This window comes from Ischnura elegans, chromosome 5, assembly GCF_921293095.1.
Source record: "Ischnura elegans chromosome 5, ioIscEleg1.1, whole genome shotgun sequence".
NCBI classification, from domain to species: domain Eukaryota; kingdom Metazoa; phylum Arthropoda; class Insecta; order Odonata; family Coenagrionidae; genus Ischnura; species Ischnura elegans.
In genome coordinates this window covers 9,671,296-9,684,848 of record NC_060250.1, presented here as the reverse complement: position 1 = coordinate 9,684,848, position 13,553 = coordinate 9,671,296, and positions in this window count along the sequence as shown.

The window sequence follows — 13,553 nt, the reverse complement described above, 5'->3', positions numbered from 1 at the left end:
ACCCAGAAACTTTCCAGAGTATTAGCATAGGATTCAAGCGAGTAATTCGTCGCCAAAAATGACCGGTCGAGCAGAAGATGCGATGTGCTCTTAAAGAGCGGGTGGCGGTAACCCAATGACTAAAACACCCTTCCCTGGAACTCATTCTTTTTCCTCGTTCCAGGAGCAGCGATACACTCGCAGCATCGTAAGCGAGGCATTCCGTTGCAGCTGCCTTCTGCCCAGGAATCTCCTCCTTGAATATTTTTGAAGTAACAAAGCAGCAGCTAACTCGAGTAGGGATGAACTCGGAGCGAGCGAAAGAATCCCAGACTCGCGCAGGACGAGAAGGAAAAAAAAAGTAAGGCAGTTGAGGGGAAGACGGGGATTATGGGACAGTGGACTCGGAAGAGATTACACATGAGGACGCTAGAAAAAATAAAACATCATAACTGCGAAATATGTACTACTGCTTTAAAATAGCAAATGAAAGAATAAATTTGTTGGGTTTACTAATATTATTATGAATAGCACGACCCGGGTTTCATAACATAGTCACAGCGTCAGGCGTTTCTATCATCCATGGCATCTATCCTGGACATCCAGGACATCTAACTGTCGAGAATGAGTAAGGTGGCAGAGAGATGTTCTCACTGTCGCACACGACTTGATATAGGAGATTTATGCCAGATAGATTCACCTGCGATGTAAATTTTATGAAACCCGGGTCGTACTTTTTTCAAATACATTATTGATCCTAGCAAAGTTAATTATTTCCTCTTCCATAATGGAAAGGTTTCACACAGTTAAGCCTGAAGTCATACACTATATTAAAGTAGTAACTTTAAGACCTAATTAATATGACCACAGCGTCCAGAGTAGTGGGAATTTGGGGAGTCTGGCGCATGACGTCACAACGTTCCCTTTCGCTCCCAGTGAATTCCAGACACGTGCCGAGACCATAGCTTCTCCCACTCGAGTTGGATATGTTCCTATTGGCAGTTACCAAGGTCTAAACACGTGCGGTTGCAACGTGAATCGTATTTTCCCGTCTCGGCATCGGAAATAACCGAAATAATACCTCTAACTACTTTGCTATTGAACATTTTTGAAAATAAATCCTTTTTAGTAAAAGAGCAAATAATTATCAGTAAAAAAGGTCTCCTACACTTTTTCGATACAAGTCATAGTTATGAAGATAAATAGTATCTTGTCTTATAAACAATTGTTGATTATTAAAAATCGCAATAACTTTGTTAATATTTACGCTATGATCACCATTCAAATTCCTATCATCATCAAATTCAATCTAGAATACTTTAGCATTTCCAAAAATTCGTCACCACAGCGATAAATACTCATTTTCAGAACCCTCCTCAAAAACTGCACATATTGTCTATGGTATGAGGCAAGGCTATAAGTGAAAGGCGTTTCCAAGCGATCTAAGTGGGATGGGTAGGTTACGCCTAGGAGACAAGGCTATAAGTGAAAGTCGTTTCCAAGCGATCCAAGTGGGATGGGTAGGTTACGCCTAGATTTGCCCCTTCCACGGTACCTTCTAAGCAGTATATAAGGCCGTGAAGTCTCTGAGAGAATCACCAGCGGTCTCAGAACTAGTCTGATTCCATCGGTCCAACTGAATCATCGAGCAGGTCTTCTAGAAGTGAATTCTGTAGGAATTCTTTATGAATTCTGATTGAATTCCGGAAGAATCATCAGAGACCCGGACGCCGAAGGAGTTTGCCGCTTTAAGGTAAATATGATCCGTAAAACTGAGTTTTTCGGATTTTTCCTATTTTTTCTATTGCTTTTAGAACCGAGAAAATTCATGAGCGTGTTATGCTCAATACCCCCCTTCGACTCCCGGTCAAAAAACAGGATGAAATTTTTTAAGTATCCTAGGATACTAAGGGTATGGTAGAAATCCTGGTCCTAGTAATCTCGTTTTCTCCTCTTAAATTCGGGGAGATGAGTAAAGGAATAATTCCGTTTGAAAAATTTTGATAGAGCAAATAGTTTAGATTCGGTGGGCCAATATATGAATGATGGTATTAGGAGAATATAGGTTAGTAGCAGGTATCTTTGTAAGAAAATCTTTAATAACTCCCTTATTTGAACGAATAAGACCATAGTTTAAATTTAAATGTTGATGAGTAAGTGACAACTCATCTTTTGTATGTAAAAGAATTCATCTCACTCCAAGGGCGTGACCCCTATACTCTGGAGATAATTCCTGCGATTGTGTATAACTCCCTTATTTGAACGAATAAGACCATAGTTTAAATTTGAATGTTGATGAGTAAGTGACCACTCATCTTTTGTGTGTAAAAAAAATCACCTCACTCCAAGGGCGTGGCCCCTACACTCTGGAGATACTTCCTGCGATTGTCTATAACTCCCTTATTTGAACAAATACGACCATAGTTTAAATTTGAATGTTGATGAGTAGGTGACCACTCATCTTTTGCGTGTAAAAGAAATCACCTCACTCCAAGGGCGTGGCCCCTATACTCGGGAAATAATTCCTACGACCGTCTATAACTCCCTTATTGGAGCAAATAGGACCATAGTTTAAATTTGAATGTTGATGAGTAAGTGACAACTCATCTTTTGTGTGTAAAAGAAATCATCTCACTCCAAGGGTGTGGCCCCTATACTCTGGAGATAATTCCTGCGATGGTCTATAACTCCCTTATTTGAACAAATAGGACCATAGTTTAAATTTAAATGTTGATGAGTAAGTGACAACTCATCTTTTGTATGTAAAAGAATTCATCTCACTCCAAGGGCGTGACCCCTATACTCTGGAGATAATTCCTGCGATGGTGTATAACTCCCTTAATTGAACGAATAGGACCATAGTTTAAATTTGAATGTTGATGAGTAAGTGTCCACTGATCTTTTGTATGTAAAAGAAATCACCTCACTCCAAGGGCGTGGCCCCTATACTCGGGAGATAATTCCTACGACCGTCTATAACTCCCTTAATTGAACGAATAGGACCATAGTTTAAATTTGAATGTTGATGAGTAAGTGTCCACTGATCTTTTGTATGTAAAAGAAATCACCTCACTCCAAGGGCGTGGCCCCTATACTCGGGAGATAATTCCTACGACCGTCTATAACTCCCTTATTTGAACAAATAGGACCATAGTTTAAATTTGAATGTTGATGAGTAAGTGTCCACTGATCTTTTGTATGCAAAAGAAATCACCTCACTCCAAGGATGTGACCCCTTTACTCAGGAGATAATTCCTGCGGTGGTCTAACTCCCTTATTTGTGGATTTCTTACCCTATTTGGGGTGAAAGGAAATAGGGAACGACTTTGCTATCCACCCGAGGATAATTTAGCTAGGTATGTGCCACACTGCTGGCGTCATTCAGTAGCAGCTTTGCGCATTCCTTACCTTATTTAGGTGTAAGGAAATGCATAACTTTGTCATCTATCCGTGAGGATTGACCTCGGTTTTTTTTCCACTTAGTTGGAATACCTCTGTAGCTGACATCATACAGTCTTCTCAACCCACTTGGCAGCCATCCGCTGAAGAGTAGGAGGAGAAGATTTTCTATTAAAAATACCGATCGAAGACGGAAACTTTCATTGCAATCTCGTCATTTGATCCGAGAACTTCCTCTTGGTGACTACTCCTCAGACAACGTCATCTGCTCTCTACGAAGACAACATCATCGTATCTACATCTGGGTAAGTCCAACTTTTTAGTCATATTCCAAGTTCCCGACATAAAATAACAGCTTGAGGAAGTTATCATCGCAGAATAAACTAACATTTTATTTAAATTGAGATTTTAAGTAGATGGTACGCGTTACGAGGTTAGAATCGAACGTTTTTATGATCCTACAATTGATCCAAGACGAAGAATGAGATAAACTTTTCTCTATTTTTTCAGATTTCTCACATTAATCATGACATCCATTACAGACATCATTTTTAACTTTAAAAACAATACATATAGAACTAAAGAAGAACTTGAACAGGCTTTAGCGTGCATTTACAGAAAAGTAGCTTTTGAAAACGAAAGCATTGATGACATGGAAACATATCATGAAATGAAAGATGCATTAGATAAAGCAAATGGTAGAAAATTTTGCTCTTACTGCGAAATCTTCTATAGCCTTGATGAGGCTATGCCTCATGAGAATACTAACGCACACCGGATGAAAATTAACGAGCAAATAGGGAGAGGGTTCAATGAAATCGAATCGGCAATTAGATCCAGGCTAAAAACCTTTTGGATAACTCCCGAGGGGGATGCTCGGGACGTTGTAACTTTTCTCGATGGAATAAAAAATCTATTGATTGAGAAAATTAGAGAGCAAATAAGGACGAACAGAAGTATAAAGTTCAACCTTGTATTGATTTGCAAATTTCGAAAAGGAGAACACGAGGAGCTAGATACCTCATTTAAGACTAGTAATCAACGAGTCCTACTTGTTGATCAGTTAAATGAGATTGTGGGCGAGAAATTTTCCAAACTTTTAAAAGAAAAGTCCGAGTTTCAAGCAAAAGGGTCAGGATGGACTTTGGGTGAAGTTGTAGGTTTAGAGCTCCGTATTAACAAGTACACCCCCCTTCGAGGTTCAACGTATATAGATTTGCCACGAAAGATAAAAAATACCAAAGCAGTTATAAACGTGGAAAATGAAGACCAGTTTTGTTTCAAGTATGCGATATGGGCAAAAAATATCGCTAAAGACCCCCAGAGAGTTTCAAAGTATAATACTAATATATTTCATGAAAGTTACCATTGGGAATGTGTCGATTACCCGGTTGATCTGAAGGATATCCCTAAATTTGAACGTACAAATAACATTTCAATTAATGTGTTTGGACTAGATGATAAAAACAATGTGTATCCTATAAAAATTGTAGATTATGAGCTTGAGGATCATCGCGACCTCCTCTACATTACCAACGAAACCACTGCTCACTATTGCTGGATAAAGAATTTTGAAAGACTCGTGCGATCCCAAATTACGAGACATAAAACTAGAATTTTTATTTGCAAACGGTGTCTAACTTATTACCATGACGTAGAAAATCTCGAATCTCACAAAGACTTATGCAGAGGAACGGGAACTCCAAGTAAAATAGTGCTACCAGACGAGGACAATAAATTATTAAAATTTACCAACATTAATCGCACTTTCCGTGTACCTTACGTGATATATGCCGATTTTGAATGTCTACTGAAAAATGTAAACACATGCGAACCGTGTTCTAATACTTCGTTCACTAACATCATACAGAAGCATGAGCCATTCAGCTTTTGTTATATCATGATGACTCCAAACGGATGGGAGGAGCCAGTATTGTATCGAGGGCCTAATGCAGCACGTGTTTTTATTGAAAGTATAAAAGATGAAGCCCAGAAGGTTTTCAAGTTGTACAAAAATACTATTCCTATAACACCACTCACAGAGGAAAAAGAGAGCGCTTTCCAAAACGCATCGACGTGCCACATTTGTGGGAATGAGTTGAACGAGGATAGGGTTAGGGATCACGATCACCTAACGGGACAGTATCGAGGTCCAGCTCATTCGTTTTGCAATGTTCAGTATAAGATGCCTCAATTTCTTCCAATTTTTATTCATAACCTGTCCGCGTATGATGGTCATTTCATTGTACGAGAGCTAGACTATGATGAGAGGGAAATATTCATTATTCCAAATTCTGAAGAAAAATATATCACTTTTTCCAAGTCTATAGAGGATAATTTCAAAATTCGTTTTGTAGATACCTTTCGATTTATGCCCGCTTCTCTTGCTTCTCTAGTCTCGAACCTGACTGAATTTAAAAATACCTCAGAAATTTTTGGTAACAAGACGCGACTAGTTACACGAAAGGGGGTTTATCCCTATGATTATACTGATTCGTTGAATAAGCTCGATGAAACCTTGCTCCCGGACAAGGATAAATTTTACAACAGGTTGAACGACGAGCATGTGTCAGATGAAGATTATGGTCACGCTTTGAACGTATGGTCTTCGTTTGGATGTGAAACACTCGGTGATTACAGTGATGTTTATTTGAAAAGTGACGTCACTCTTCTCGCCGATGTTTTTGAGAACTTTCGCGACGTGTGCTACGGAGCCTACAAGTTAGACCCGGCGTGGTATTACACGGCACCAGGTTTAACATTTGATGCAATGTTAAATTTTCCGAAATAGAGCTAGAGCTTTTGACTGATTACGATATGATACTCATGATTGAGAACGGTATCCGTGGTGGAATTTCACAGTGTTGTAAAAGATACTGTGAATCGAACAATAAGTACATGTCAGGTTATGACCCAGGTAAAGATTCAATATTTTTAACCTATCTTGACGCGAATAATCTCTACGGATGGGCACTCTCCAGACCCCTTCCTTACGGTGAATTTCGGTGGTTAAAACAGGAGGAAATTGACGATTTTAGCGTGAAAAATGTTCCCGATGACAGTGAAAATGGATTTATTCTCGAAGTGGATCTTGAGTACCCACATCGGCTGCACGATACGCATTCAGATTTCCCTCTTTGCCCGGAAAACAAGACACCACCTAACGGTAAACATGAAAAACTTTTGACCACCCTCGAAAATAAAAGTAAATATGTAATTCATTACATGAACCTGAAACAGGCATTAGAATTAGGCATCATACTCAAAAAAGTGCACAGAGTTATCGAGTTCAAACAGTCTTCGTGGTTAAAGACCTATATTGACCTAAATACAGATCGTCGAAAAGTTGCTAAAAATGAGTTTGAGAAGGACTTTTACAAGCTCATGAATAACGCCGTATTTGGCAAGACAATGGAGAATGTAAGGAAACGGATGAATATGCAATTAGTGACAAGCGAAAAAAGACTTCAAAAATTAATCAATAAATCGACATTTTTGGATAGGACAATTTTCAACGAGTCTTTAGTAGCCGTTCACATGCGGAAAGCCACCATCAAAATGGTTAAGCCAATATACATTGGTTTCTGCGTTCTCGATCTCAGCAAAACTCTAATGTACGACTTTCATTACCGTACCATGCTGCCCAAGTACCAAAATAAATTGTCACTCGCCTACACAGACACTGACAGCTTCATTTATGAGATTAGAACGGATGATGTATACAGAGATATGCTAGAATACCTAGATGCATTCGACACCTCGAATTATCCAAAAGAACATCCGTGTTATTCTGAAAAAAACAAGAAGGTCATTGGAAAGTTCAAAGACGAATGCGATGGTCTCATTATGACGGCTTTCGTTGGATTAAGAAGCAAATTGTACTCATTCAAGATGGAATCGGGTAAAGAAAAAAAGAAGGCAAAGGGGATAACGAAATCTGTGAAGGAAAAATGCCTAGAATTTGGTGATTATATTAATTGTTTAAGAGAGAACTCGACGCAATTTCGAAAGATGAACGTAATCCGTAGCAAAATGCACGAGTTATACACTGTTAAAATAAATAAGGTGACACTAAATGCATCCGATGATAAACGATATATTTGCGAGAATGGACTGAATACGCTTGCTTGGGGACATTACAAAATTCCACGGAAACGTACACATGATCAGGCATTTGGTAATGATTGAAATTGATAAAAACTAGTTTCATCGTAATCATAATTTCAGTGTTAATCATGACGTTAGCCTGGAAACATCCTTTCACATGCATCTGCGCGGGTCCGTCAGGTTGTGGAAAAACCACATTTGTCACGCGGTTTTTGGAAAAATTGGATTATATGATAGATAGTCCGATAGAGCAAGTGGTTTGGTGCTGTGCCCCAGGGAGTGAGCCTAACATACGAATACCAGTTGAATTTTACTCCGAAATACCTCCTTTCGAAGAATTTGGTGGTGTTCCTACTTTGTACGTTATAGATGATTTAATGAGTGAGGGAGCCTACAGCAAAGATGTGTGTAGATTATTCACCAGAGGTAGCCATCATTTTAACATTTCGGTGTTTTTGATCACGCAGAATATTTTCTATCAAAGCCAGCAATCGAGAAACATATCATTGAATTCAAAGTATATTGTAGCGTTCAAAAATCCCAGAGATAAGTTACAATTTGGTCATTTAGCTAGGCAGGTCTATCCGGAAAAATCGGGGGAATTGGAGAGGGTATATAAACAGGTTACGCAAGAACCATTCGGTTATTTGGTTCTAGATCTTGGTCAGGACACGGACGAGAGATTCCGCTTTAGAACCAAAATTTTTCCCCAAGACGGGGCCACTGTCATTTACATGCCCCAACGCGATGAAAAGGTTGAAGAACAATAAACACTTGCTCCACGTCCTAAAATCTGCAAAGCCTAAATTACGTACTGCTATATTGAATAGCTCGGACGAGGAGTTGATTAAAACAATTTGCGATTGTTGCCTCAATACTCTAAACGGGAATCATAAGATCGATGAGCGATTGAAACGAAAATTATCCAAACATCGTAACACACTGAGGAAGTTGGCTGAACGGAGGACTAGTGTAAAACGAAAACGAGCGCTTCTCGTACAAAAAGGTGGATTTTTACCATTACTACTGGGTTCGATTTTAAGCGGTGTGATCGGTAGCCTGCTGGGAAAATGAGTTTGCAGAAAATGCTCGTAGTGAGTCCCGAAGTCTTTGATCGAAGTCATGCGAAGGTTAGGTTGAGTAAATTGGATAAGGAAATGAAACTTGTGTTAGCGAGTAAAGGGCTCAAGGATATTGACAAGTGGCATTTGTATAAAAGAATACTCGATAAATATCTCGACTCAGTGGCAGACTTTAAATCTCCCGTACACGTTCCGATAGTGAAACACTCACCACCAACACGACTAGATGAGGGTAGCGATGCAATGAGAAGGCGGTTAGACGAAATTAGGAGGACAAATTCAGAGTTGGATTCGACATGGGCACGAATAAAGGAACAAATCGAAAGCGATTCTCCACCGAGAAAAATGAAGCGGATAATAGCAACTCCAAGAGAGCCAAGCACACCTCCAAGGGCGCAAAGAACATCTCCAAAGGAGCGATGGACATCTCCGAGATCAATTCCAAGGCGAAGCAAGCGAAAAAGGGTACCAAAAATGTTCGGGGAAGAGTGGGACACGACGTAATAGCTAGCGTGTACAACAATCCCGCACATCCTGCTGGTTTTTCCACAGATAAAAAATTAAATAAAGCGACTGGAATCCCTATAAAAACAATTCGCGAGTGGTTGCAATCTCAAGAAGCGTACACGCGTCACAAGCCGGCGAGAAAAAAGTTTGTTAGAAACCGTTACGAAATAAACTATATAGATGAGTGTTGGCAATGTGATTTAAATGATTTGAGAAGTTTGAAAAAATACAACAATGGGTTCTGTTACATTTTAACCGTAATAGACATATTTTCCCGTTATGCGTGGGCTAGTCCTCTCAAGTCAAAAAGACCAGAGGAAATTATAGAAGCATTTAAGGTCATATTTCGCGAGCGCAAACCATTGAAAATTCAGAGCGATAAGGGAGGGGAATTTGTTAATAGAAAGTTTAAAATTTTTCTCTCGAATCAAGGTGTAAAGTTTTACACTACAAATAATCCAGAAATTAAGGCTAGCCTCGTGGAACGCTTTAATCGAACTCTCAAGACAAAAATGTATAAATATTTTACAAAATACGCAACTTACAAATATATCGATGTGCTTCCAAAACTCATCAGTTCTTATAACCATAGTACGCATTCTAGCATTAGGATCGCTCCCTCTCAAGTGAATGCTAAAAATGCATTTATCATTGCTAGTCGGAGAAAAAGCTTAAAGAAGACGGATGCAAAATTTAATAAAGGTGATTATGTGAGGATTAGTAAAGAGAGGATTCCATTCACCAAAGGATACACATCAAATTATACCAAGGAAATATTTCAAGTTAAAAACATTGATCGAATGAAACTAATACCAACCTATAAATTGAATGATTTGAACGGGGAGGATATAAAGGGTAGTTTCTATGCGGAAGAATTAGTCAAAGTTGACGTGTCTCCCGACACGGAGTACAGGATCGAGAAAATATTGAGACGTCGGGGGAGTGGTCCTAATTTGGAGTATTTTATCAAGTGGGACGGATACCCACCGTCTTTTAACTCGTGGATTTCAGCTTCTTCCTTGCGTAAAATATGAACGAATTTTATCTTACACTACCCAGCGATAGCTCGAGGGATTTTTTCCCAAGAAATACAATCGCTCATTATCGTACAAAGTTAAGTCATCGCATCGATTTAGAAAATAACGAGTGGTATGTCGGTCTAGCTGAGATTTCGATTCCTTCTATTGAGGTAAAAAAAAGTTTCCGAAGACACACCAGCTGTTATCGAAAACTTTACTCCATTGCCTCGCGTAGCAGACGAATTGCCTCCTAAGGATAATAGGACCCGGACTGAAGAGGGATTAGTTCGAGGGGATAAAGAAGTTATAAATGTGAAACTTTTAGATGATTCATACTTTACAATTCCCATTGGTACTTATGACAGTATTGCGGCGGCATTTGCAAAACCATATATTACCTCCAGTACACAAAAACAAACGTACATTTCAAATGAAGTAATGCGTTATATTGATAAACTGAGTGTAAGGATTAACCAGGTTGGAGTTGATGAACGCATATTACCACGGTCTGCGCAAATTTTTGCGAGCGGAGTAAAATACTCGTTGTCTCCGGGAACGTATGATTCGTTTGCTAACTTATTCAATAGAACTTTGTCCGGCTTTAGTGGAAAAGGCAAGGAAAAGATAAAAAATGACCTATCATTATTATCGGCTGTTCTTATAAGATTATCATTTAAAGATTCAACGTTGACAGATGATGAGTTAGCTGAAATCATCGATGATGCCAGGGTAGAGATTAACACTAAAGAAGACAAAGGAAAAAGAGGAAAAAGAAGCATTGCAACCTCCTCAAAAAATGTTTACGTTTACACAGATATAATTAAACCGCAGTTGGTGGGTGACACTTTGAGTCGATGCATCCGCATCATAAATGTCAAAATTGGTGAATATCAAACTTTCAATCCGATTTATTACTACCCCGTCGAGAAAAACAATATCGAGAGTGTTGAAATTCTTTTTGCTGATAAACTCGGTGAAGCAATTTCTTTTCATAGTGGGGAGCAAAGCTCGATAGTTGTGCTACACTTTATAAAAAAGAATTGATTCACGTTAGTACATCATTTTACGACGAGATGGCGCCGGTGATGGATCGATATTATAGTTATTATTCAAAACAGGTGGGAGGAGAGATTGGATCCTTGTATAGAGCTTCTTATAGGGTGCAAAAGGGACGAGGTATCGGGAGTTTCCTCGCGGGATTGTGGCGATTTGCAAAACCTTTGCTATTTAGCGGGCTTAAGACTGTTGGTAAGGAGGCCGCGAGCGCTGGGGCAGCAGCTCTTGGAGACCTTGGAACAAAACCGGTTAAGGAGATACTGCGCAGTAGAATAAACGAGGCAGGTCAGAACTTGAAACGCAAGGCCGAGGAAAAGATAAAAGGCATGTCTGGGGGTGGGTTGAGGATCGCGAAACGTCCAAGGTTAAATAAAATAAAACATAGCTGCGTAAGAAAAAAGCGACAGTCGATGAGAAGTCGAAGAGGAAAGAAGGTTGTTGGAGGAGATATTTTTTCGCGATAATGGCAGAGCATATGCTGACTTCGTTGGATTTATTTCAGCCCAATCCGCCGGTGCAAACTAACATCTTGGCAAAAAGACTCGTGTCCTACAAACCCATATCTTCGCTAGATAATCGATCGGTTATAGAATTCCTGATCAAAGACTCTGGGGATGCGTATAAGGATTTGAATAGTATATATCTTAGACTTAAAGTGAAACTTTGCAAAAAAGACGGGACTGATTACAATGAATCCGCTACCAATCAACCGGGAGTAGTGAACAATATTCTGCACTCTCTGTTCGAGCAGTGTAACGTTTATTTCAATGGGACGTTGGTCACACCATCAGAGGATAATTACCATTACAGAAGCTACCTGGAAAATGTGTTAAATTATGGAACAGATGCGAGCAAAACACATTTACGAAATGTGGGGTGGGAGTTGGACACGGGAGACGATATTAACTTGACAGATACTTCAAATTCTGGTTATACAAGGCGTAAGGGTTGGTTTAAGAACAGTGCAGAGGTTGAGTTGTATGGTAAACTGCACGTAGATGTTTTTAATCAGATACAATTAATGATGGATCGAGTAGACATCGGTATAAGACTATTGCTCTCTAATCATGCTTTCCATCTTATGGGAGGGAATGATGATGGACTATTGAAAATTTTAGACGCAACTTTATACGTTCAACATTTCGATATTAACCCATCCATTTTAGTTGCACATAATAAAATCCTGGAAAACAACAATGCCAAATATCACTACAAGCGTACCGAGTTGAAAACCTTTACTGTTCCTTCTGGTGGACGAACTTTAAGCCTTGACAATGCGATCGTGGGTCGAATACCTAATGTAATTATTTTTACAATGGTGGATAATGAAGCATATGCGGGAAGTTTGAATAAGAATCCATTTGCTCTCTCTCACTATTCGCTCGAGAATTTTTCACTCTTTGTGAACGGTGTGCAAATTCCGTCCGAGGGATTACAATGCAATTTTTCAAGTAAAAAGTATTGGGCGCGAGCGTATGACACAATATTCTCAGGAAGTGGGATAAAGCATTACAATCGGGGTAATCAAATCACTTACGATATGTTTGGACACGGTTATTTTATGCTAGTCTTCGATCTAACACCCGATGATTCGGGTAATGAGGACTATATAAGTTTAGGAGATAGAGGTGTGGTGAGAACAGAGGCGAGATTTGAAAACGAATTATCGAGAACGGTTACGTGTTTACTTTTCTCAGAGTATGATGCAACAGTGGAAATTGATAAAAACAGAAACATTATCACAAACTTTTAGTCATGGATGGAATTCAAATTAACAGGTTACTAAGACCACTCAATATATTTCGCGGAGTTTACGCATCTGATAGGTTACCAAAATCACCACGAAATGGAGTTTACATAATAAATTTAGATCCATCTAAATTACCGGGTTCACACTGGGTTGCAGTCTATTTACATAATAATTATGCAGAGTATTTTGATTCCTACGGCTTACCTCCTTTTGTTTCAAATATAAGTAATTTTTTAAAGTCATTCTCAGTCACTCGCAATCACGTTCAAATTCAAAGCTTTCGTTCGGATATTTGCGGTGAATACTGCTGCCTCTATACCGCTAGTAAATCATTAGGTCAAACACTACACAAATTCCTCGCACACTTTCATCACACCATCCCTCATCTCAACGACTGTCGAGCCCTGAAGCTGTTTCATCAGACCTTCAAGCGGGTTCGGCGGGCCCAATGTCATCCCAGAGCTCAGCGGTGCTGTTCCCGAATAAATACGATGAGCAGGAAGAGGAGGTGATTATTTGAGAAGAAACAGCCGCAGAATGCAGATCGTGGTATCTGTGACTTATAGCCAAGGCGGGGTGACGGAGCTTGCAGCCGTCGACGTGGATTCAAATCGTTTATTTTGGGGCAGTTTCAAGAAACATGGGAAGCTCATC